This window comes from Pipistrellus hanaki (genome assembly GCF_964339955.1).
Source record: "Pipistrellus hanaki genome assembly, chromosome: 15".
In the NCBI taxonomy this organism is placed as follows: domain Eukaryota; kingdom Metazoa; phylum Chordata; class Mammalia; order Chiroptera; family Vespertilionidae; genus Pipistrellus; species Pipistrellus hanaki.
The window spans coordinates 41,843,096-41,865,082 of record NC_140517.1 but is presented as its reverse complement, the minus strand read 5'-3'; the positions used below and the strand labels follow the sequence as shown (position 1 = coordinate 41,865,082).

Sequence of the window (21,987 nt, the reverse complement as noted above, 5' to 3'; positions counted from 1 at the left end):
CTTGCAGATCTGGTCCAGGCCTCCCACCAGCTGTATGTACCCCTTTCCCGCTTCCCAATGCTGTCAGGACAAGGTGCAGATGCTTCTGAGGCTCTGGAGGCCAGCCCTGCCCTTCGGCATTGAGCACACTGCTTCCGGCTTATCTTCAACCCTCCCCCCTGGTGACATTCCTGTGAGCACCACACTCTGCTGCCTCTCCAGCGTCTCTGAGTTCCTTTGTCCTCCCTCTCTCTGCCTGGCTGACACCTGCTCAGCCCAGGGAGCCCTCTCCGGTGTGGATCAGGTGCCTCCTCTACAGCTCCCCTGCCCCAGGGCTCCCCCATAACTGTCCTGATGCCGTCACATCATCTCTCTCTGACAACAAGTCTCTCTCTGCCCCTGGATTTCAGTCCCCGAGGGCAATGCCAGGGCTGTTTGTAGCTCTGGCTGCTCACATCAGGGCCAGACGCAGAGGAGGGTGTCAGTAAACGTCTGGTGACTGAATAATAGAGGAGCTCGGATGCGCAGCAGATGTCTCTGCCGCAGGGTTTTGCACCAGAGGCTGCGGCCTCCGCCTCTGCCTTCCCAGTTTCCTACGGAAAGGCCGACTTTCCCTGGAGCGGGGCCTGGGCCCTGGGCCCCGGCAGCATTCCTGCCCGAGCGGCAGGGACAGTTCCTTCTTATTTGTTTAGTTTTCAGGTAAAGTGTACACACACTGAGATGCACAAAGGCTAAGTGCACTGTGAAAGGAGTTATGACTGATGTGTAGACCTGTGCCAGCCCAGTCCCTGTCAGAGCATTAGCCATTCCAGAAGGTTCTCTCCCACCCCCTCCCGGTCAATCTCTGCATGTCAGAGAGCAGTAGGGGAGGTGGGAGTAACAGGGTAGGAAGAGGCGACCAAACCTTCAAGAACCTCTTACACCATTATGAGGAATTAAAAAAAAATCTATGTTATTATTAGTATCCTTATTACCCTCTTAACAATTAGACCAATAATAGTAAGAGTGTGCTGGATCTTTTTTGTTCGCTTTTTCAGACCCACTCTCTGCCTTTCCCTGTTATACTTGGGCTGATCTGTATGGACTACACTGGCCTTTCTTTCTTTTTTTTAAATTTTTATTATTTTTTCTTCTTTCTTTCTTTCTTTCTTTCTTTCTTTCTTTCTTTCTTTCTTTCTTTCTTTCTTTCTTTCTTTTTTTTAAATCAAACTCTATTGTTTATATTATTACAAAGGTTCCTCATTTCTTCCCCCCTCCACCAGGTTCCCACCCCACCCTCCGTCCCCTCCCTACCCCCCACTGTCCTCATCCATAGGTGCACAGTTTATGTTCAGTCTCTTCCCTCATCCACCACTCCCCCCCCCCCCCCCCAAGAACTGTCAGTCCACTTCCCTCAGGTATCTCCGACTCTACTACAATCAACAGCTAATATTGTTCATTAGGTTTTTCAATCTCCTTTTTTTTTTTTTTTTTAAATTAATAAACTTTTACACTTCTAAGAATAAATTTTAAAATCTAATAATTTTAAGCCTTGTTTTTTCTGCCCTGGTAATTGAGAAGCAAACTTGTTTACATGTAAACTTGCCCTTAGGCTATCAAAAGGTGTGGCCATTCAAATGTAAATGAACTCATTGTTTAAAGATAGCTGCTGGTTGGAATTGGATTACCTGTTCTGGGTGGGAAGGGCTTGTCCTCCCCTTTCTCCATTAAAATTAAGGTGTTAGCTTTAAAAACTCTTTTTGGCAAGAGACCTTAAACTTTCAGAACTTTAAATTTTTCAGGTAGTAAATCAGTTCCTTAGCATTTTCTCAAATCAATAATACCTCCACATGCCCAAGGATATTCTTCACACAAAAGACATTTCCAAATAGATCAACCAACCTCATCCAGACCACACACAAGGCACTCACAGATCAACACCCCAGCGCTATACTAACTCAACACATTCAGATCTAAGCCTTCATCACTTGATTCAGCAGACCCTCAAGTTCCCCCAAAAGTTTCCAGCCATGTCTGAGAGGCAGCCCTGCGGCATGGGCAGGCAAGGAGCGAGCTGTTCCAGGCCTGGCTGCTCCGGGCCTGGCATCTGTTGTTCTGGTCCGGTCCACAACCAGCTGCTCCAGGTCTGGCCACTGCTGCTCCTGGCATGGTTGCTGCTGCTCCAGGCCTGGCTGCTCCCGGCCTTGCTGCTGCTGCTGTTCCGGGCCTGGATACTACCAACCCGGCTGCTCTGGGCCGGGCTGCTATGGGCCTGGTTGCTCCCGGCCTGGCAGCTCTAGGCTTGGCTGCTGCTGCTCTGGGCCTGGATGCTCCTGACCCGGCTGCTCTGGGCCTGGATGCTCCGGGCCTGGATGCTCCCAGCCTGGCTGCTACTGGCCTGGCTGCTGCTGCTCTGGCTGGTCCCGACCCAGCTGCTCTGGGCCTGAATGCTCCAGGCCCGGCAGCTCCCGACATGGCTGCTCCCGGTTTGGTTGCTGCTGCTCTGGGCACGGCTGCTCTGGGCCTGGCCACTCCCGACCTGGCTGCTGCTGCTTTGTGCCTGGCTACTCCTGACCCGGCTGCTCTGGGCCCGGCTGCTCCAGGATCGGCCGCTCCCAGCTTGGCTGCTGCTGCCTCCGGGACTGGCCGCTCCCCACCTGGCTGCTCTTGGCTTGGTAGCTCCTGCTATGGGCCCTGCTACTCCGGGCCTGGCTGCTCCTGACCTAGCTGCTCCATACTTGGTTGTTGCTGCCCTGGGCTTGGCTTCTCAGGACCAGTCTGCTCTGAGCCCGGCATCTCCGGACCTGGAATCTCCTGGCCTGGCTGCTGCTGCTCTGGGCCTGGCTGCTCCTGGTCCGGCTGCTCCGGGCCTGGCTGCTCCCAGCCTGGCTGCTCCGGGCCTGGCTGCTGCTGCTCTGGGCCTGACTATTCCTGACCCGGCTGCTCTGGGTCCGGCTGCAATGGGCCTGGCTGAACCGACCTGGCTGCTCCAGGCTTGGTGGCTGCTGCTATGGGCCTGGCTGCTCCCGACCCAGCTACTCTGGGCCTGGCTGTTTCGGGTCAGGCTGCTCCTGGCCTGCATGCTCCTGGCCTGGCCGCTGCTGCTCTGGGTTTGGCTGAACAGGGCCCGGCCGCTCTGGGCCTATTTGATCTGGTCTGCCTGGTCTGGGCCTGGCTTGCGCTGCTCTGGGCCTGGCTGCTCCAGACCCGGCTGCTTTGGGCCCGGCCATTCCAGGCCTGGCCGCTCCAGGTCTGGCCCCTCCCGACCTGGCTGCTGCTGCTCTGGGCCTGGCTGCTCCCGACCCAGCTGCACTGGGTCCGGCTGGTCCGGGCCTGTAGCTCCAAGCCTGGATGCTCTCGGCCTGGCTGCTCTGGGCTTCGCAGCTGCTGCTCTGGGCCTGGCTACTCCAAACCCGGCTTCTTTTGGCCCAGCTGCTCCGGGCCGGGCCGCTCCGGGCCTGGCTGCTCAGGACCTGGCTGCTGCTGCTCTGGACCTGGCTGCTCCCAATCTCGCTGCTCTGGGCCCGGATGTTTCTGGCCCTGCTGCTCCGGGCCTGGCTGCTCCCGACCTGGCTGCTACTGCTCTGGGCATGGCCGCTCACGATCTGGCTGCTTCAGGCCTGCCTGCTGCTGCTCAGGGCCCGGCCGCTCTGGCCTGGATTCTCCTGGCCTGCCTTCTCAGGGCTTGGCTGCTGCTGCTCTGGGCCTGGCTGCTCCTGATCAGGCTGCTCTGTGCCAGGCTGCTCGGGTCCCGGCTGCTTTGGGCCTCACAACTGCTGCTTCAGGTCTGTCCGCTACCGACCTGGCTGCTCTGGGCTTGGCCTCTCTGGGCCTGGCCTCTCCCGACCTAGCTGTTGCTGTTCCTGGCCTGGCTACTCCCGACCCGGCTGCTCCGGGCCCAGTTGCTCCGGTCCCTGTCACTCCAGGCCCGGCCACTACGGGCCTGGTTGCTCCGGGCCTGGCTGCTGCTGCTCTGGGCCCGGCTGCTCTGGGCCTGGCCGCTCCAGGCCTGGCCGCTCCAGGCCGGGCCGCTCCGGGCCTGGCCGCTCCCAACCTGGCTGCTTCGGTTTTGTTTGCTGAAGTCTGGGCCCGGCCGCGTTGGGCCTGGCCGCTTCCCACCTGGCTGCTGCTGCTTTGGGCCTAGCTACTCCCGACCCAGCTGCTCTGGGCCTGGCTACTCTCGGCCCTGCCGCTCTGGGCCTGGATTCTCCCAGACTGGCTGCTATTGCTCTGGGCCTGGCTACTCCCGATCCGGCTGCTCTGGGACCAGCTGCTCCTGGCTGCTGCTGCTCTGGCCCTGGCTGCTCCCTACCAGGCTGCTCTATGCCCGGCTGCTCACGTCCCTGCCGCTTCGGGCCTCGCAGCTGCTGCTTCAGGCCTGGCCGCTCCCCACCTGGCTGCTCCGCGCTTGGTTGCTGTTGCTCTGGGCCCGGCCACTCTGGGCGTGGACTCTTCCGACCTGGATGCTGCTGTTCCGGGCTGGCTACTCCCGAACCGGCTGCTCTGGGCCCGGGTGCTCCGGGTCCTGCTGATCCGGGCCTGGTGACTCTGGTCTTGGCAGCTCCAGGCCTGGATGCTCCAGGCCTGGCTGCTGCTGCTCTGGGCCTGGCTGCTCCAGACCCGGCTGCTCTGGGCCTGGCTGCTCTGTGCCCGGCCGCTCCTGACCTGGCTGCTCCGGGTTTGTTTGCTGCTGGTCTGTTACCGGCCACTTTGGGCCTCGCCGCTCCTCACCTGGCTGCTGCTGCTTTGGGCCTGGCTACACCAGACCCGGCTGCTTTGGGCTTGGCTACTTCCGGCCCTGATACCTGGGCCTGGATTCTCCTGGCTTTGCTCCCACTGCTCTGGACCTGGTTGCTCACGACGAGGCTGCTCTGGGCCCGGCTGTTCCGGGCCTGGCCGCTCTGGGACTGGATGCTTCCGGCCTGGCTGCTCCGGACCGGGCTGCTGCTGCTCTGGGCCTGGCGGCTCCCGACCAGGCTGCTCTGTGCCAGGCTGCTTGGGTCCAGGTCACTTCCGGCCTCACAGCTGCTGCTTCAGTCCTGGCCGCTCCCGACCTGGCTGCTCTGGGCTTGGTTGTTGTTGCTCTGGGCCCGGCCGCTCTGGGCCTGGCCTCTCCCGACCTGGCTGCTGCTGTTCCGGGCCTGGCTACTCCCGACCCTGCTGCTCTGGGCCCGGCTGCTCAGGTCCTGGCCGCTCCAGGCCCGACCACTCCGGGCCTGGCTGTTCCTGGCCTGGATGCTCCCGGCCTGGCTGCTCTGGGCTTGGCTGTTGCTGCTCAGGGCCTGGCTGCTCCCTACCAGGCTGCTCTGTGCCCGGCTGCTGGGGTCCCGGCAGCTCCGGGCCTCGAAGCTGCTGCTTCAGGCCTGGCCGCTCCCCACCTGGCTGCTCCACGCTTGGTTGCTGTTGCTCTGGGCCCGTCCGCTCTGGGCCTGGACTCTCCTGACCTGGATGCTGCTGTTCCGGGCTGGCTACTCCCGACCCGGCTGCTCTGGTCCCGGGTGCTCCGGGTCCGGCTGATCCGGGCCCGGTGACTACGGGCTTAGCCGCTCCAGTCCTGGGTGCTCTTGGCCTGGCTGTTCCGGGCCGGGCTGCTGCTGCTCCCGACCAGGCTGCTCTGTGCTGGGCTCCTTGAGTCCTGGCCGCTTCGGGCCTCGCAGCTGCTGCTTCAGTCCTGGCCGCTCCCGACCTGGCTGCTCTGGGCTTGGTTGTTGTTGCTCTGGGCCCGGCCGCTCTGGGCCTGGCCTCTCCCGACCTGGCTGCTGCTGTTCTGGGCCTGTCTACTCCTGACCCTGCTGCTCTGGGCCCAGCAGCTCTGGTCCTGGCCACTCCGGCTGGCCACTCCGGGCCTGGCTGTTTAGGGCTTGGCTGCTCCTGGCCTGGCTGCTCCGGGCTTGGCTGTTGCTGCTCTGGGCCTGGCTGCTCCAGGACCGGCTGCTCCAGGTTGGGCCGCTCCGGAGCTGGCTGCTTCGGTTATGTTTGCTGCTGGTCTGGGCACAGCCGCTCTGGGCCTGGCCACTCCCCAGCTGGCTGCTGCTGCTTCGGGCCTGGCTACTCCCGACTTGGCTGCTCTGAGCCTGGCTACTCTCAGCCCTGCCGCTCCAGGCCTGGATTCTCCAGGACTGGCTGCTACTGCTCTGGGCGTGGCTACTCCCAATCCTGCTGCTCTGGGCCCAGCTGCTTCGAGCCCGGCCTCTCTGGGCCTGGCTGCTGTTGCTCCGGGCTTGGCTGCTCCCAAACTGGCTGATCTGGGCCCGGATGTTCCGGGCCCTGCTGCTCCTGGTCTTGCTGCTCCTGACCTGGCTACTCTGGGCCTGGCTGCTCCCAACCCGGCTGCTCTGGGCCCGGCTCCTCCTGGCCCTGCCACTTCTGGCCAGGCCTCTTTGGGCCTGAATGCTCCCGGATTGGCTGCTCCTGGCCTGGCTGCTGCTGCTCTGGGCCTGTCTGCTCCCGACCAGGCTGCTCTGTGCCCGGCTGCTCAGGTCCCGGCCGCTTCGGGCTACACATCTGCTGCTTCAGGCCTGGCTGCACACGACCTGGCTGCTCTGGGCTTGGTTGCTGTTGCACTGGGCCGGCCGATCTGGGCCTGGCCTCTCCCAACCTGAATGCTGCTGTTCCGGGCCTGGATACTCCTAACCCTGCTGCTCTGGGCCCAGCTGCTCCAGGCCGGGTAGCTCCGGGCCTGGCTGCTAACTACCTGGCTGCTGCTGCTCTGGGCCTGACTGCTCCCGACCTGGCTGCTACAACTCTGGGCCTGGCCACTCACTACCTGGCTGCTCTGGGCCTGTCTGCTGCTGCTCTGGGCCTGGCTGCTTCCGACCTGGCACTCTGGGCCAGGATGGTCCAGGCCTGGACGCTCTGAGCCTGGCAGCTGCTGATTCAGGCCTGGCCACACACGACCTGGCTGCTCCGGGCTTGGTTGCTGTTGCACTGGGCCGGCCACTCTGAATCTGGCCTCTCCCAACCTGACTGCTGCTGTTCCGGGCCTGGATACTCCTAACCCTGCTGCTCAGGGCCCTGCTGCTCCGGGCTGGGCAGCTCCGGGTCTGGCCGCTAACGACCTGGCTGCTGCTGCTCTGGGCCTGGCTGCTCCCGATCTGGCTGCTCCGGGCCTGGCTGCTGCTGCTCTGGGACCAGCTGCTCCCAACCTGGCTGGTCCTGGCTTGGTTGCTGCGCCACTGGGGCTGGCCGTTCACGACCTGGCTTATCCGGGCCTGGCTGCTGCTGCCCTGGACCTGCCTGCTCACGACCCGGCTTCTCTAGGGCCGGCTGCTCCGGGCCCTGACTTTCCGGGCCCGGCCACTCTGGGCCTGGCCGCTCCGGGCCTGGATGCTCCCTGCCTGGCTGCTCCGGGCCTGGATATTACAGCTCTGGGCCTGGCTGCTCTAGGCCTAGCTGCTCAGGGCTCGGCGGCTCCAGACCTGGCTGCTCCGGGTTTGTTTGCTGCTGGTCTTGGCCTGGCCGCTTTGGGCCTTGCCTCTCCCGACCTGGCTGCTTCTGCTTCAGGCCTGGCTACTCCCGGCCCTGCAACTCCGGGCCTGGATTTTCCCGGACTGGCTGATACTGCTATGGGCCTGGCTACTCCCTACCCAGTTGCTCTAGGCCCGGCTGCTCCGGGCCTGGCTGCTCCTGGCCCGGCCACTCTGGGTCTGGCTGCTCCAGGCCTGGCTACTGCTGCTCTGAGCCTGGCCGCTCTCGACCTGGCTGCTCTGGGCTTTGTTGCTGCTGCTCTGGGCCCTGCTGCTCCGGGCCTGGCTGCTCAGGGCCTGGATGCTGCTGCTTCGGGTCTGGCCGCTCCTGACATGGTTTCTCTGGGCTTAGTTGCTATTGCTCTGTGCCTTGGTGCTCCTGACCTGGCTCCTCTGAGCCTGGATGCTCTGGACCCGGCCGCTCCGGTCCTGGCCCCTCCCAACCTGGCTGCTGCTGCTCTGGGCCTGGCTGCTACAGACCTGGCTGCTCTGTGCCCGGCTGCTCGGGTCCTGGCTCCTCCGGGCTTGGTTGCTGTTGCTGGGGGCCAAGCCGCTCTGGGCCAGGCTGCTCCCAACCCAGATGCTCTGGGCCTGGCTGCTGCTGCTCCCAGCCTTGCCGCTCCCAACCTGGCTGCTCTGGGCCTGGCTGCTGCTGCTCTGGGCACGGCTGCTCGGGTCACGGCCACTCCAGGCCTGCCCGCTCCAGGCCTGGCTGCTGCTGCTCCCAGCCTTGCCGCTCCCAACCTGGCTGCTCTGGGCTTGGTTGCTGCTGCTCTGGGTCCTGCTGCTTCGGGCCTGGCCGCTCTGGGCCTGGATGCTGCTACTTCAGGTCTGGCTGCTCCCAACACAGTTTCTCCGGGCTTGGCGGCTGCTGCTCTGGGCCTGGCTGCTCTCCACCCAGCTACTCTGGGCCGGGCTGCTTTGGGCCCGGATGCTCCGGGCCTGGCCGCTCCCGGCCTGGCTGCTGTTGCTCCGGGCCTGACTACTCCCGACCCAGCTGCTCTGGGTCCGGCTGCTTGGGGCCTGGCCGTTCCGGGCCCATTTGCTCCTGGCCTGCCTGCTATGGGCCTGGCTAGTGCTGCTCTGGGCCTGGCTGCTCCCGACCCAGCTGCTCTGGGCCGGGCAGGTCCGGGTCTGGCCCTCCAAGACTGGATGCTCCCAGCCTGGCTGCTCGGGTCCCGGCCGCTCCGGGCCTGGCAGCTGCTGCTTCAGGCCTTTCCGCTCCAGACCTGGCTGTTCCAGACTTGGTTGCTGCTGCTCTGGGCCCGGCCGCTCTGGGCCTGGCTACTCCCGACCCAGCTGCTAGGGCCCAGCTGCTTCAGGCCCAGCCGCTCCCGGCCTGGCTGCTGCTGCTCTGGGCTTGGCTGCTCCCGACATGGTTGCTCTGGGCCCAGATGTTCCGGGCCCTGCCGCTCGGGGCCTGGCCGCTCACAACCTGGCTGCTCCAGGCCTGGCTGCTGTTGCTCTGGGCCTGGCTGCTCCTGACACAGCTGCTCTGGGCCCGGCTGCTCCGTGCCCGGCCTCTCCAGGGTGGATGCTCCCGGCCTCCCACTCTGGGCCTGGCTGCTGCTGCTTGGGGCCTGGCTGCTCGCGACCAAACTGCTCTGTGCCCGGCTGGTCCAGGTCTGGCCCTCCAAGCCTGGATGCTCCCTGCCTGGCTGCTCTGTGCCTGGCTGATTCTGCTCTGGGCCTGGCTGCTTCCGACCAGGCTGCTCTGTGTCTGGCTGCTCAGTTCCCGGACGCTCCGGGGCTGGCAGCTGCTGCTTCAGGCCTTTCCGCTCCAGACCTGGCTGCTCTGGACTTGGTTGCTGTTGCTCTGGGCCCGGCCACTCTGGGCCTGGCTACTCCCGACCCGGCTGCTAGGGCCAAGCTGCTCTGGGCATGGCCTCTCAGGGCCTGGCTGCTGCTGTTCCGCGCTTGGCTGTTCCCGATCTGGCTGCTCTGGGCTCAGCTCCTCCGGGCCCGGCCTCTCCAGGCCTGGCTGCTGATGCTGTGGGCTTGGCTGCTCCTGACTTTGCTGCTCTTGGCCCGGCTGCTTAGGGCCCGGCCGCTCCGGGCCTGACTGCTGCTGCTCTGGGCCTGGCTGCTATCGACCTGGCTGCTCTGGGCCCAAATTCTCCTGGCCCGGCATCTCCCGACATGGCTGCTTTGGGTTGGTTGCTTCTGCTCTGGGCCTGGCAGCTCTGGACCTGACTGCTCTCAATCTGGCTGCTGCTGTTCTGGCCTGGCTACACCCGACCCGGCTGCTTTGTACCCAGCTGCTCCTGGCCTGGCCGCTCGTGCCTTGCTGCTGCTGCTCTGGGCCTGGCTGCTCCCGACCCAGCTGCTCTGGGCACGGCTGATCCGGGCCCGGCCCTCCAAGCCTGGATGTTACCACCTTGGCTCCTCTGGGCTTGGCTGCTGCTGCTCTGGGCCTGTCTGCTCCAGACCCAGCTGCTCAGGGCCCGGCTGCTCGGGTCCCAGCCGCTCCAGGCGTGGCAGCTGCTGCTTCAGGCCTGTCCGCTTCCGACCTGGCTACTCTGGGCTTGGTTGCTGTTGCTCTGGGCCCGGCAGCTCTGGGCCTGGCCTCTCCCGACCTGGCTGCTGCTGTTCCGGGCCTGACTACTCCCGACCCTGCTGCTCTGGGCCCTGCTGCTCCAGGCCCGGCTGCTCTGGGCCCGGACACTCCAGGCCTGGCTTCTCAGGGCCTGGATGCTCTCTGCTTGACTGCTCCAGTCCTGGCTGCTGCTGCTCTGGGCCTGGCTACTCCTGGCCCTGCCGCTCTGGGCCTGGATTCTCCCGGCCTGGCTGCTACTGCTCTGGGCCTCACTAGTCCCGATCCGGCTGCTCTGTGCCCAGCTGATCCGGGATCGGCCGCTACGGGCCTGGCTGCTGCTGCTCTGGGATTGGTTGCTCCCGACCTGGCTGCTCTGGGCCCGGATGTTCCGGGCCCTGCCTCTCTGGGCCTGGCTGCTCTCAACCTGGATGCTACTTCTCTGGGCCTGGCCGCTCACGACCTGGCTGATCTGGGCCTGGCAGCTGCTGCTTTGGACCTGGCTGCTCCCGACCCCGCTGTTCTGGGCCTGGCTGCTCCAGGCCCGGCCGCTCCCAACCTGGGTGCTCCAGGTTTGTTTGCTGCTGGTCTGGGCTCAGCTGCTTTGGGCCTCGCTGCTCCCGACCTGACTGCTGCTGATTCAGGCCAGGCTACACCCGACCCAGCTGCTCTGGGCCTGGCTACTCCAGGTACTGCCGCTCCAAGCCTGGATTCTCCCAGCTTGGCTGCTACTGCTCTGGACCTGGCTGCTCACGTCCCAGCTGCTCTGGGCCCGGCTGCTCCAGGCCTGGCCGCTCCAGGACAGGATGCTCTCGGCCTGGCTGCTCCGGGTCTGGCTGCTGCTGCTCCGGGCCCGGCCACCCCCGACCTGGATGCTCCTAGCTTGGTTGCTGCTGCTCTGGGCACTGCCGCTCCAGGTATGGCCTCTCCCGACCTATCTGCTCTGGGCTTGGTTGTTGCTGCCCTGGGCTTGGCTGCTCCCGACCTGGCTATTATGGGCCAGGCTTCTCCGGGCTTGGATGTTCCCAGTCTGGCTGCTCCAGGCCTGGCAGCTGCTGCTCTGGGCCTGGTTGCTCCGGACCCATCTGCTCTGGGCCCGACTTCTTCGGGCCAGGCCGCTCCTGACCTGGCTGCTCTGGGCTTGGTTGTTGCTGCTCTGGGCCTGGCTGCTCTGGGCCTGGCCGCTCCCAACCTGGCTGCTGCTATTCCGGGCCTGGCTTCTCCCGACTTGGCTGCTCTGGGCCTGGCTGCTCCGGGACCGGACAATCCGGGCCCGGCCACTCTGGGCCTGGCCACTCTGGCCCTGGCTGCTCCCGACCCGGCTGTTCTGGGCCCGGCAGCTCAGGCCCGGCAGCTTCAGGCCTGGCCACTCCCGACCTGGCTGCTGCTGCTCTAGGCCTGGCTGCTACAGACCCAGCTGCTCTGGGCCCGGCTTCTACGGGACCGGCCGCTTTGGGCCTGGCTGCTCCAGGTTTGTTTGCTGCTGGTCTGGGCCCAGCCGCTTTGGGCCTGGCTGCTCCCGAACTGGCAGCTGCTGCTTCTGTTCTGGCTACTCACGACCCGGCTGCTCTGGGCCTGGCTACTCCAGGCCCTGCCTCTCTGGGCCTGGATTCTCCAGGCCTGGCTGCTACTGCTCTGTGCCTGGCTAATCCCGATCCGGTTGCTCTGGGCCTGGCTGCTGCTGCTCCTAACTTGGCTGCTCCCGACCTTGCTGCTCTGGGCTCGGATGTTCTGGCCCCTGCCGCTCTGGGCCTGGCTTCTCCTGACCCGGCTGCTCTGGGCCCTGTTGCTCCAGGCCCAGCTGCTCCGGGCCTGGCCGCTCATGACCTGGCTGCTCTGGGCCTGGCTGCTGCTGCTCTGTGCCTGGCTGCTCCTGACCCGGCTGCTCTGGCCCGGCTGCTCTGGGCCTGGCCGCTCTGCCTTGGATGCACCCGGCCTGTTCACTCTGGGCCTGGATGCTGCTGCTCTGGGCCTGGCTGCTCCCGACCAAGCTGCTCTGGGCTTGGCTGGTCCGGGCCCAGAAGCCTGGATGCTTCTGGCCTGGCTTCTCTGGGCCTGGATGCTGTTGCTCTGGGCCTGGCTGCTCATGACCTGGCTGCTGCTGCTCTGGGCCTGGCTGCTCCCAACCTGGCTGCTGCTTCTCTGGGCCCGACTGCTCCGGGTCCGGCCACTCCAGGCCTGGCTGCTCCCGTCCTTTCTGCTCCGGGCTTGGTTGCTGCTGCTCTGGGCCTGGCTGCTCCCGACCCACCTATTCTGGGCCCAGCTGCTCCGGGTCCAGCCATTCCGGGCGTGGCCACACCTGACCTGGCTGCTCCAAGCTTGGTTGCTGCTGCTCTGGCCCTGGGTGCTCCAGGTCCACCTGCTCTGGGCCCAGCTGATCCGGGCCTCACCACTCCTCTGAGCCTGGCTGCTCCAGGTCCAGCTGCTCCTGGCATGGCTGCTCCGGGCCTGGCTGCTTCTGCTCTGGGCCTGGATGCTCCCGACCCGGCTACTCTGGGCCCGGCTGCTCTGGACCCAGCCACTCCAGGCCCGGCAACTCTGGGCGTGGCCTCACCAGACCTGTCTGTTGCTGCTCTGGGTCTTGCTGCTCCTGATCCGGTTACTCCGGGCCCAGCCATTCTGAGGCTGGTCGCTCCCGACCTGGCTGCTCCGGGCTTGGTTGCTGCTACTCTGGGCCAGGCTACTCCCGAACCGGCTGCTCTGGGCCAGGCTACTCCCGAACTGGCTGCTCTGGGCCTGGTTGCTCCTGGCCAGGCCGCTCCGGGCGTTGCTGCTGCTGCTCTGGGCCCGACTGCTCTGGGTCTGGCCACTCCGGGCCTGGCCACTCCCGTCCTTTCTGCTCCGGGTTTGGTTGCTGCTGCTCTGGGCCTGGCTGCTACCGACCCGGCTGCTCTGGGCCCGGCTGCTTTGGTCCCGGTCGCTTTGGGCCTCGCCGCTCTTGACCTGGCTGCTCCAGGCTTGGTTGCTGCTTTTCTGGGTCCTGCTGCTCCTGGCCTGGCCTCTCCCGACCCGGCTGCTGCTGCTCTGGGCCTGGCTGCTCCTGACCCAGTTGCTCTGGGTCCGGCTGCTTTGGTCCCGGTCGCTTTGGGCCCGGCCGCTTGCGACCTGGCTTCTACGGACTTGTTTGCTACTGCTCTATGCCTGGCTCCTCTGGTCCCGGATGCACCAGGCCCTGCCGCTCCAGGCCCGGCCGCTGCGGGCCTGACTGCTCCCAACCTGGCTGTTGCTGCTCTGGGCCTGGCAGCTCCTGACCTGGCTGCTTTGGACCCGGCTGCTCCAGGCCCGGCCACTCTGGGCCTGGCCACTCACGTCTTGGCTGCTGCTGCTCTGGGCATGACTGCTCTGGGCCCTGCCGTTCCGGGCCTGGCCACTCCCATCCTTTCTCCTCCGTGCTTGGCTGCTGCTGCTCCAGGCCTGGCTGCTCCCTACCCAGATGGTCTGGGCCTGGCTGCTCCGGGCCTGGCTGTTCCTGGCCTGGATGCTGCTGCTCTGGGCCTGGCTGCTCCCAAACTGGCTGCTCCGGGATTGGTTGCTGCTGCTCTTGGCCCTGCTGCTCCGGGCCTGGCCGTTCCAGGCCTGGCTGCTGCTGCTTCTGGTCTGGCAGCTCCCGACACGGCTTCTCCAGGCTTGGTTGCTGCTGCTCTGTGCCTGGGTGCTCCCGACCCAGCTCCTCTGGGCCCAGATGCTGCAGGCTCGGGTGGTCCGGGCCTGGCTGCTCTCGACCTGGCTGCTCCTGACCCAGCTAGCCTGGGCCTGGCTGTTTCGGGCCAGGCAACTCCTGGCCTGGCCGCTCCTGGACTGGCTGCTGCTGGTCTGGGCCTGACTATTTCCGACCCGGCTGCTCTGGTTCCAGCTTCTCCGGGCCCAGCTGCTCTGGGCCTATTTGCTCCCAGCATGCCTGCTCTGGGCCTGGCTTGTGCTTTTTTGTGCCTGGCTGCTCGGGTCCCAACCACTCCATGTATGGCTGCTGCTGTTCTGGGCCTGGCTACTTCCGACCTGGCTACTCTGGGCCCGGCTGCTCCAGGCCCGGCCGTGCCAGGACCGGCCTCTCCAGGACTGGAAGCTCCCTGTCTGGCTGCTCCGGGCCTGGCTGCTGCTGCTCTGGGCCTGGCTGCTCCGACCTGGCTATTCTGGGCCCGGCTATTCTGGGCCCGGCTTCTCTGGTCCCGGCCACTACAGGCCCTGCCACTCCGGGCTTGGCACTCCCGACCTGGCTGCTGCTGCTCTGGGCCTGGCTGCTCTGGACCGGGCTGCTCTAGGCCCAGATGCTCCTGGCCCGGCCGCTCCAGACCTCGCTGCTCAGGGTTTGTTTGCTGCTGGTCTTGGCCTGGCTGCTTTGGGCCTGGCCTTTCCTGACCTGGCTGCTTCTGCTTCAGGTCTGGCTACTCCTGATCCAGCTGCTCTGGGCCTGGATTCTCCCGGACTGGCTGCTATTGCTCTGGGCCTGGCTATTCCCGATCCGGCTGCTCTGGGCCCAGCTGTTCCGGGCCCGGCCGCTACCACCTGGCAGCTCCGGGCTTGGTTGCTCCTGCTCTGGGCCTGGCTGCTCCCGACCCGGTTGCTCAGGGCCTGGCTGCTTCGGGCCCGGTTGCTGCGGGCTGGCTGCTCCATGTCTATCCACCCCGGGCTTGGCCGCCTCCGCCCCAGGCCTGGCTGCCACTGCCCCAGGTCTGGCTACTCCGGGCCTTGCTGCTGCTGCTCTGGGGCCTGGCTGCTGCTGCTCTGGGCCTGGCTGCCACTGCCTTGGGCCTGGCCACTCTCGGCCTGGCCTGCGCTGCTCCAACATTCCGTTCTTTTTTTTTTTTTAAAACGCATTTATGTTTCAATGTTGGCTGCTGAGTTGAGTTCTGTCTTAGCCTTCGATTTTTAAAGATCTTTGTATTCTTTCTTAAGTAATTTTACTATCTTTTGCTATAACTTGATCTCTTCACATTAAAAACTTCTTCGGTTTCTTCCTCCTTGTTCTGGAAGCTCAACAGGCTGGCCTGCGGCGCCCCTTTGTTCTCGTGGACTCCTGTATGGCTTCAGCCTGTTTCCGGGGTCTGCGATGCCCAGGAAGCAGCCCCCAGACTCGGCTCCGTGGCCCGCGATCAGTGGTTGAGGGCAAAGCGTCACCTCTCCCCTGGGGGCCCTTTTGCCCGGCTCCTTGCCGGGGCCCGGCTGGCCTGTGTCCGGCAGCGGCTCCTGCTCCTCATAGCGTTCTTCCCAGTCTGGAGATTTTTTTTCCCTTCCCGTTAGGGCAGTCTAGCATCAGAGTCAACAGACTGTCCTCTGCGCACAATATGCACGACTCATGGGGCTCCGCTTTTCACCGCTCCCCAGGGATTCCACTTCACAGCCCTGTCTCCTGTTTGAGCCTGGGTCCCTAGGGTCTGGCCTAGAACTGGGGTTCAGTGCTGTTAGACTGCGGTTCAGCCCAGTGCGGAGCTTTTATTTCCTTCCTGCTAGGGGACGCCAGCCAGGCACACAGCCGCCCCTCCTCTCTGGCTCCGTCCTCTCTGTGCAAGTGCACAGCATGTCTCCGTACCTTAGGCTTTTTCAGCTCCTCTGATTTTCCTTCTGTTTTTCTCTTTCCTTGTTGTAGAATTTTCAGTCAGTCAACTACCTGTAGCTTTGACGATGTCCATTTTATATTTTAGTTGTATTCCATTGAAATTGTTGTGTGCGACTGCGGTTAGGTGTATACCTGTGCAGCCATCTTGGATCCTCCCTCTGTCTCTTTCTTTCTATTGTAAATATATTTTATTGATTTTTTACAGAGAGGAAGGGAGAAAGATAGAGAGTTAGGAATATTGATCAACTGCCTCCTGCACCCCCCCAACCAGGGATGTGCCCGCAACCAAGGTACATGCCCCTGACCGGAATTGCACCTGAGCCAAAATGGTTTTGGCTACACTGGGCTTTCTTGACCTCTTGCTTTCTGTTTGGTCAGTCAGTGGGGACACTGGTGAGAGACTGGAAGGAGGGGTCTTTCTAACCTAGCTCCCTCCCTGATGTGGCATTGTCCTTCCACCCAAGACCACCCTCTCAGTCAGGAGGTCCTCACCACGCACACCTGGGTAACGATGGCCATGCAGGCCTGGGGATGACAGAAGCTCCTGTCTTCCCAGCCCCGGGGCTGTCCCACCTCCCAGCCTCCACCCTGTAAAGAGTCTCTTTATTATCAAACTCTCCTCTGCCACTCAACTTGGATTTTCCTTCTGTTTCCTGCTGAGGCCCTGTATGCTGCTGCCCCTACTAGATACTGAGGACGCCCTAAAAGTCACACCGTTCCAAGCGCTTTATAGGAAATGGTCTCCTTGGTCCACCTGACGATCACGTACGTAGACACAGAGGTTTGGAGAGGTGATGTCACTAGCTCCGAGTTCGGAATGGAGGACCCAGGATTTGAACCAAAAAGGCATCTTATCTGTTAATCCTAAGAGCAACTGGCAGCCACTGACCCGGTTTTCAGCCAAGTCTGGCAGTGTTTTGAAAGCGCCCCCTGGTGGCCCTGAGGAGCATTGCCAGTTGAGTTACCATGGGCCCTGGTTAGTACAGAACCTCTATTTGGCTTTGCGGGTGCAATCTTCAACTAAATCCTGCAGCGGAGACACGGACAAGGGGACTCTGTCTGCATTCCAGGGTGCCCTCTTGGAGGAGATGACCTGGATCAGAGCCTTAAAGGACAAGCGGCAAAGGCCTGAGAGAACCGGCCTTGCTCATGGAAGTGGGCGTAGCTTTGTGTGGGAGGGGGTAGGGAGAGGAGTCTGGGGGCGCAGTCGGGGTTCATTTGGGAAAGAACCTTGGCCTTGGCATGCTGCCCTGTCACTCAGTTTGGAGCTTGTCAACCAGAAAATTCCAAAGACAAACTGAAAGGGCCAACTTTTTATCCTGCCAGGATGGACGTGAGCCCATACTTTTTTTTTTTTACTGATTCTAAAAGCTTTTCTTGAGAAGCTTTTGTGTGTCAGGGAGTGTTCCAGGGCTGGATCTGAGTCTGTTCAGTACAACATTGCACTATGAGAGCCCAGAGTCCTGGGAAGCCGAGGAGAAGGGATGAATGAAATGAAAGGTGATTGCTAGGGCAAGGTCGGTGCAGGAATGAACGCTGGGGTTGAATGAGGTCGAGGTGGGTTGAGGAATAGATGAGCTTGGGAATGAAGTTGGAAGTCTTCACTCTATGTTTATTATTATTCGGGGCCCAGTGCACGAATTCGTGCACCTTGAAAGGAACTGTGGGGCCAAAACCGGTTTGGCTCAGTGGCTAGAGCGTCGGTCTGTGGACTGAAAGGTTCTGGGTTTGATTCCGGTCAAGGGCATGTACCTTGGTTGCGGGCACATCCCCAGTAGGAGGTGTGCAGGAGGCAGCTGATCGATGTCTCTCTCCCATCGACATTTCTAGCTTTCTATCCCTCTCCCTTCCTCTCTGTGGAAAATCAATAAAATATATTTTACAAAATGTTCTGACTCTAGAACCCTTGCTCTTGAACACAAAATTAAAAAAAAAATAAGATTATAGTCCTCAGGTCAATATAACAACATAAAACCAGTGGGGAATGAAGCATAGTAACCTCCATCTTGGGTAAAAGCTTCTGTTTAAAATTTAACCCTGCTATTCTGGCTTCTGTAAATGTTTGCTTGCTTAAATAATAGGGAAAAATAAGACTGCTCCCCATTCCAGAGAGGCCATAAACTATGCCCCAGACAGAGTTGTCGGTACTGGCACCATCCCAGTGGGAGGAGTGCAGGAGGCAGCTGATTGATGTTTCTCTCTCATCGATGTTTCTGACTCTCCCTCTCCCTTCCTCTCTGTAAAAAAAAAAAAATCAATAAAATATATTAGAAAGAAAAAAAAAGAATGATGGGGACAGGTTGAAAGGACTCAGCAACCAGCTCACAGGAGCTCCCACAGGTCAAACTGGGGACAATTTGAACATGAGAACAAACCATGACTGTGATAGATTATAATCCCCCGGTGCTGTGAGTCTGTTCGGATGTAACTACATAAGTTAATAAAGCAAACATCTGATGAGGAGCCATTTCCCTCTCAGGCATACATCTGCTAAACTCCGAGGGTCCCCACAAGACTTGCAAGAAGGGGAGCAATTGGAGGCAGCAGCTCATCCCAGGTCTCCCCCTGAACCTGTCTCCGAGGCCCCCTTTTCCTTTGACCTCCCAGTGAGTGGACAGCAGCCCCTCAGCTCCTTTCTGTCACCGTGACTTTCAGTTCCCACGGGGCCTACGCAGCCCCACGTGGCTCATTTTCCTTAACTGGATTGCCTTATAATGACTCAGTTTTAAGTTATAATCTCAATTACTAACCCCAGCATTAGATGGGCCATGAACGGTGACCTCACTAGCGACTTAAAGCTCCCACAGCCACTGATACATCTCTCCCTGGGCTGCTCAGGCCCCAGAACACAGGTTAGGCTCCGGCTTCCAGGCCCTTTATTTCTAGCACCTGTGAATTTGTGTTTCATTGGCACCCAACTATTTACTGAAAGACTTTTTCTACAATATATATGCCTTTTGAAAAGTGTCTGAGGGCCAAGTATGTGTCAGGTTCTGCACTTCAGACCCACGCCTGGACAAACAACACAGACCATCTTGTCTTCTGAATGATTAGATTCCACTGTTCCTCCTCCCCCTGGGGGAATGGGCAGTTTAATTGCAAATAGAGAGTGAAAGGCTGAGAGAACATGACCAGAGATCCTTCTGTTTAAGGAGTCAGGGAATATCTCCAGAAAGAAATAACATTTTAGTGAAGTCAGGAAAGACAAACCGTCTATGGCAGGCATCAGCCCTCTCTGGCATCTCCACACCTTTGCCATTCAATCAAGGCCACAGAAAAGACAGCTATGATGTGTGCTGATGCTTCAGGGTCTGGAGGAGGGGAGGGCCGGATGTGAAGATCCTGTGAGATCCAGCTGGTCATGCAGACCACCTCCCACCTAAAAGATGGTTTCTTTCAGGAAAGGATAACAAAGTCGTGCCTGCAGAGAAATCATTTTATTGCTGGGCAAGGGGTCTTGAGTTGCAGGGAAAGGATGTCACCTCTGTCACTCAGAGAATGCCTTCCATGCTTGAGATGTCTTGGCTTTCTGCCCTTCTGTTTCAAAGACTTGACTGGATCCATGGCTGTTGGTAGGGTCCCTCAAAAGACATAAAACACGGTCTTGATGTCAATATGAATGAGTTCTATGTATTTCTTCAAATCAGCCCCCTGGAGTGTTTCTTTTCTCCACTTCTTCCTGTTCTCTCCCAGCACTTCTTCCTACTCCGGCTCTCTCACACTCCCTCAAAAGACTGTGCATTGGAGCTACCTGGTTTGGCTCAGTTGATAGCATCAGCCTGTGGACTGAAGGGTCCCAGGTTCAATTCAGGTCAAGGACACATGCCCAGGTTGCGGGCTCAATCTTCATTGTGAATCGTGCAGGAGGCAGCCAACCAATGATCCTCTCTCATCATTGATGTTTCTATCTCTCTCTCCCTCTCCCTTCCTCTCTAAAATCAATAAAAACATATTTAAAAAAAAAAGACTGTGCATTGTACTCTCTCTTCCCTTCCCACCTTCTCTCCTTCTACTTTCTCTTACCCCTAATCCTCCCCAATCCTTCCTTCCATGTGTTATCTGCAATCTCTGTTTCTTCTTCCTTTTCTAATTCTCCTCTCTCCGTTTTTTGCATTCTCTCTTTGTTTTTTACTCTTTTTATTTTTCCTCTATTTTCTTTCCTGTCTAAACCACTGCTCCTCACCCCTCCTCCTGTCCCCTTCCTCCTCACCAGACCCCTCCACATCTCCTCCGTCCTCTCCATATCACCTGACTCCATTTCTATATCCAGCTCTGTCCTTCCATACTCATCTCTGTCTTTTCTCCTCCTCCCCAGGCTCTCTTACCCTGTGCTAGAAGTTCTTGCAGAGCTTCAAAGCTCCATCTGTGTCGTAGTCTTTAGTGAGTGAGCACCATAGTTCCTTGGAACCGTCATGGGTTACGCATTCCGAATACGTATTTCCTCTATAGAGAAAGGGAAAGACGCATTTGGCTCGGTCTGAAAAGTAGAAGCAAAGGGTGTGGAAATTAGCTGTGGTGAAATTGTGTTCATCTTAGCAAGAGAAAGGGGACGTGAATGGAACACCGGGGGCTGGGTGGGGAGAGGATTCCAAATAGGAGTCAATTATGGAGATCCCCCACACGGTCCCGACATGCTTACCATCCTCTGCGCAATATTTCCATTTCCCTTTATATTCTGAGTCTAGAGAACACCAATAATCTCCAGCGTTAGCGAGCGTGCAATCAAAATATTTGATGCCATCATAGGTAAACGGGAAAGCACAGGGTTCCACTGAAAAAAGGAAGCAGACATTATTCTCCTCACAACTCCTAGGCACCATTTGCTCTGCGGTAATTCTGGTTATGTTTCTGTTCCAGCCAGCCCACCCCGATAAAGGGAATGCGTGGCTGGAGCCCCCTGCTAAGCACTAGAGTTTTCCAGATCCATATGGCCTGGTGCCTGTCCTGTGACAGTTGTAACGTCCAATGACATTATTTACTCAGAGACATTTATTTCTTGTGGGCTTTGGAGTTCCAGGAGACAGATAAGTTTGCCAGACCACAAAGCAGCCTGATTTTGGATTATAATTTCTTTTAATCCTTACCCAATGATATGTTTTTATTGATTTTTAGACAGACAAGAAGAGATGAAGGGAGACACAGAGAGAAACATCCCTCAGTTGCCTCCCATACCGGTCCAGATAGGGGATCAAACCGGCAACCTATAAGTATGTGCCCTGAAGCCAAATCGAACCCACAACCTTTTGATGACCCTCCAACCAACGGAGGCACCCGGCCAGGGCTAGGATCATAATTCTTTATACCCTGCTGACTTGTTGTGTCTGGAGCTGCGGCTTCACCCGATTCAACACCAAAAATCTAAGTCCATGTCATATTTATGAACCCAGGCGATGTCTCTTTATTATCGTTAATAGTCTGCCTCACATCATTCAGAAGCCTAATTACAATCCACATTCATGGGGTTTCAGTGTGCACCAACTTTGAGTTACAGCGTGCACCAACTTTGGCACTTGAATAGGTTGAGGAGGAAAACTATGGAAACCAGAGAGGGCTTCGTGGCAAAGGCATCTTTGGCTTGAATGAATTCTCTCAACTGCATCACTGAACTTACTGGTGCCAAAGCTCACCTCTCTGCAACTCATGTGCCTATTTCTTTCTGTTTGAATAACCTCTGTCCCCACTCAGTCCTGCCTGTGCTTCTTGAACAGGCTCCCTGAGTAGAACACCATCCCTTGGAATGAGGCCTGATCCTGAGACTCCAGCCCCACTATCTAACAGTGGCTTGACCTTAATGACTAAACACCTAGGGGGAGAGAGAGGGGAGAGGTGCACGTCCCCCTCCCATTACCGAGAGGGCAGTCTTAGCCCATGCATGTAAAATACCTTTGAAGAATGCTGATAGCAGTAGCCACCTAACATTAGTTTGTTTGATTTGATTATTACTTTTCTTTTCATTATTTTCCAACATTTCTTATAAAAGTGTATCATGCTAATTAGACAGGACAGCTGAACAACCTTCCAGATGTCATTCCTGACATCCTTCTAGACGAAGCCGCTGCAGCAGGGGGCAAAGCATGGGTGGTTAGGGGCAATCAATCAGGAAGGCAGGCAGACTGGTTAGGGGCAATCAGGCAGGGAGGTAAGTGGTTAGGGTTATAAGGAAGGCAGATGAGTGATTAGGAATGATCAGGCAAGCAGAGTGGTTAGGGTCGATCAGGAAGGCAGGCAAGCAGTTAGGGGTGATCAGGCAGGTAGACAAGTGGTTAAGGGTAATCAGGTCGGCAGGCAGAGGCAATTGGGGGCAATCAGGCCGACAGACAAGCAGTTAGGGGCGATCAGGAAGGCAGGAGAGCCATTATGGGTATCAGGCAGATAGGCAAAGTGGTTAGGAGCAATCAGGTAGGCAGGCAGAGTAGTTAGGGGTGATCAGGCAGGCAGGTGAGTGGTTAGGGGCTATTTGGCAGGCAGGCAGAGGA

At 59.8% G+C, this 21,987-nt stretch overlaps 1 long non-coding RNA gene across 1 annotated transcript in view; it reads right to left on the bottom strand.

Annotated features, from left to right (window-relative positions):
• Positions 1-18,933: 18,933 nt before the first annotated feature.
• Positions 18,934-21,987, bottom strand: part of LOC311609981 — a 530,187-nt gene continuing 527,133 nt past the window's right edge. The window contains exons 2-4 of the long non-coding RNA XR_014792877.1: positions 20,151-20,282; positions 19,837-19,988; positions 18,934-19,092 (exon numbers count right to left, since the gene is read on the bottom strand). This is a non-coding gene — a long non-coding RNA (uncharacterized lncRNA). The remainder of the gene's footprint in view (positions 19,093-19,836; positions 19,989-20,150; positions 20,283-21,987) is intronic.